Source organism: Lathyrus oleraceus, chromosome 5 (assembly GCF_024323335.1).
Source record: "Lathyrus oleraceus cultivar Zhongwan6 chromosome 5, CAAS_Psat_ZW6_1.0, whole genome shotgun sequence".
In the NCBI taxonomy this organism is placed as follows: Eukaryota; Viridiplantae; Streptophyta; class Magnoliopsida; order Fabales; family Fabaceae; genus Lathyrus; species Lathyrus oleraceus.
Genome location: NC_066583.1, coordinates 513,063,346 through 513,066,778, shown reverse-complemented (window position 1 = coordinate 513,066,778; position 3,433 = coordinate 513,063,346). Strand labels below are relative to the sequence as shown.

General features: G+C 34.1%; 1 long non-coding RNA gene across 1 annotated transcript; it reads right to left on the bottom strand.

Moving 5' to 3' along the window:
* Positions 1-755: 755 nt before the first annotated feature.
* LOC127085937 (uncharacterized) lies at positions 756-3,041 on the bottom strand. Its single transcript, XR_007789345.1, has 2 exons — positions 2,575-3,041; positions 756-1,141 (listed from the first exon to the last, which is right to left on the bottom strand). It is a non-coding gene; the product is annotated as an uncharacterized LOC127085937 (long non-coding RNA).
* Positions 3,042-3,433: the final 392 nt, after the last annotated feature.

Genomic DNA, 3,433 nt, shown 5'->3' with positions numbered 1-3,433 from the left:
CTACCATCCAATAATAAACTTCTCACTAATACCCTTACTTCACATTATATTTCATTCATTTCCAGTGGGATTTTTTTTTGATATTCTGGTATTTAATTCTCTCCTACCTCGAATGTCTGAAAGTTATTGCTATTCATACATTCAGGTATGAGAAGATTAAATAAGGGTAGTTGTCATACCCTAAAATTTACCCTACCCATCACAATTCTCATATGGTCCATAGCCATAAATCATGTGCATACATTCACACTTAATCATTTCATTTGTAGTGGCATTATTCAAGATAAGAGGACATGCATCATAAATTCAAGGTGTAGTTGTATGTACCTGATGAAATCTAGGGTTTTCCAAGCATCTTGAGGTGCTCAACCAAGCTAAACCTTAATTTGTGTTGCATCATTGACTCTTGTATATGCATTTAGGTTTGAGGATTCGTTTGTATCACCTTGATCAACCAAAACCTAATTTTAAACTTTGGCACTATCATTCCTTGTGTGTGACATTTAAGTTTGAGTACCATCTGGATCATTTGGTCATTCATGAAGGATTCATTGACTTGATTAGGTTTCATTAAAGGATTTACATGTTCATGATCTTTTATCTTGATTGATGTTCATTGGTTCAAGTCTAGTTCAACGACTTACAAGATTCACTTGATTCAATTCATGGCATGACATAATTCATTAAAGGCATTATGGTTCACTCCATTAAATCATCCATTCAAAGTCATTTCATTAAGTCATGCTCCAATTAAGTTCACTTCATTCAAAGTCATGTTTCATTCAAATTCATTCCATTAAATACATCATTTAAATTCCATTTCACTTCCAAGCCCATTTGCATTTCAAATAAAGGGGATTTCATTACAAAGTATGACTTCATCAAAGCCATTACAAATTGTTTTATACAAAAAAATACATTTTTCTACCTAAGTTGACATTTGGTCAACTATTGACTTTTTGGTCAACTAGTTGATCAAGTCAACTGACTATTTTGATGATCCTAAACCCCATTTCTTACATTGCTTCTCCACCAAGTTATCTTTGTTGTTTGAAAAGGTTCCACATACTTTTAACTTATGCATTCACCATCTTCTTTAAATACAAGTCATCTTGGTTTGCTTTCTCATGTCTACATCACCCTACAAAATCATTCACATTACATACACATACATGTTATCACAATCAAACCTAATTCAAGCATAACTAGCATGCTTACACAACCACTAACTTGATTCATCATAACCCAATCACACATTCATTAATCATTCAATCCAAGACCATGCACATGGGAACAATCATACCAAACATTTCATGGCAGTCACATACTATAAACGATTGCATTCACTTTCATGGAAACAACCCCACATTCAAGCAATCCAAATACTCCAACTATCATTGAAAAGGCCTAACATTTCAAGCATCATTATCATTTACATCACATAGTGTATGACCATACATAACTAGCAGCCAAACATCTACATGTTCATTATAAACCAGTTTTAAACAACTTACCAACACCTAACAAATTCATTGTACAACAACCACATTGCATGCCCCAATCATGTTCATTATAAGGCATTCATCAAAACAGTTAAACAATCACACAAAGCATACATAACAACCTATGGCAATACATACTAGCCAACATACATCCAATTTAATCACTAACTGCTATAACAGACCCATCAACATTTCAAATAGGAAATGCAGTAGAAATAACACATCAACAACAATGCATCATAATACCAGGGTAATGGACTTCATTTAAAAACCAAGCAAGGCAATGCATAGTAACAAAATTTATTCCATACAATCACACATTAACAACAATGCATCAGTAGCATACAATCAAACATGTACACTCAGTGCAAACAAAAATTCATTCAATCACTTTCTAACTGCTAACATACAACAGTTCACATACTAACATTCATGAATAGAAATCAATTCATTCACCAACACAAAAATCTCTCTCAAACTCATAAATAATAGAAATAATCCAACTAACTTGCAATAACCTAACAAAATATAATTCTAACTACCTAACAGAAAATAAAATGCATAACTAACTTCCAACTGAATCAGTTTCAGAAACTCATCATCAACTAACTTCTAACAGAATTTGCTGTTAAATCTAACCCATTCCTAACCCCTATAAATATCACCATCACTCTCTCGAATTCCATCATCCATATTCATTCATCAGAAATCACTCATCACCATTCCAAACTTCAGCACGAATCCCATCATTCACCTTCATTCATTAGAAATCACTCAATTTTCATTCATCAAACTCCAGACCCTGAGTTTCATCAAAACTAACCCTAATAATTCACCGAATTCATCACTCCATTCACATCTCCAATCATTCATCATTATTGAACCAAATCACTTTGAAATCCACTAATCAAAATTCTCCATGAATCTCTCTCATTACCTCACCCTCAATTCAATCCATCACTCATGAAATATCAATAGAAGAATGACAGGGTAAAAGAAGAGATAAAGAGAAGAAAGGGAATAAGAATAGTTGAATTTCAGATGCAAGGAAAGCTCATAGCAAGAACCTTACTGGAATTCCGTCGTCATATCCGTCGTCTCCGGCGGCGTAAGCTCAATTTCACCTTCTTGCTTCAAAATTATTACCAGGATGTGATCCAAGGTGTGAGGAATCAAAGCCCCAACCTCTTGGGCTTTTATTCCTTGAGAGGAGTATTTAATTTCACTTTTGACATTTAGGGTTCATACATAATTAGAACCGGTTTAGGCTTTAGGTTTTGGAATTGTGAGAAGTTGTTGATAGATTCGTGTAAAAGAGACACATACAAAGAGATTAGTGGTTAAAATCATGATTTGGCCCTCCTCCGCCACCAGAGGCGACCTCTTGCGCGGAGGAGACGATGACTTTCAGGCCAGGAGAACATGAGGTGTTCAAATAAGTCCTTGTGCACGTTTTTCTTTTTTCATTTTGTTTGAATCTGAAGCTAATATCCCTTCCCTCATGTGCATTGGGCATGCTCTTCTCCCTTGGCCCATGTATTTTCATTCTTGCAACCTAGTAATGTTATTTCTCCTCCCTGACTCATGCTAAGTAAACATATGGGCCTTGTGCACATGAGCCCTGAGCCCTAATCCTGTTATCACCTCATATTCAGCTTAAACCCCCTCCTTTTGCTTTGCCTTTGCATCTTTTTTAGATTTATTTTTGTCATTTTTTTTACATATCTTTGTTAATGATTTTAATTCTTTTTTTGACATAAAGATTATCAAATTAGAATAATTAGTGGCTAATCTCCATTAGATTTTAATTGAAATTTTTTAATCACTTTGAAACTTTTTAATTACTTGAAAGTAATTTGATAATATAGTTAACCTAGAATCTTGATTGATCCATGTTAGAATACATCATTGTATGGTAATTCTCAATTGAT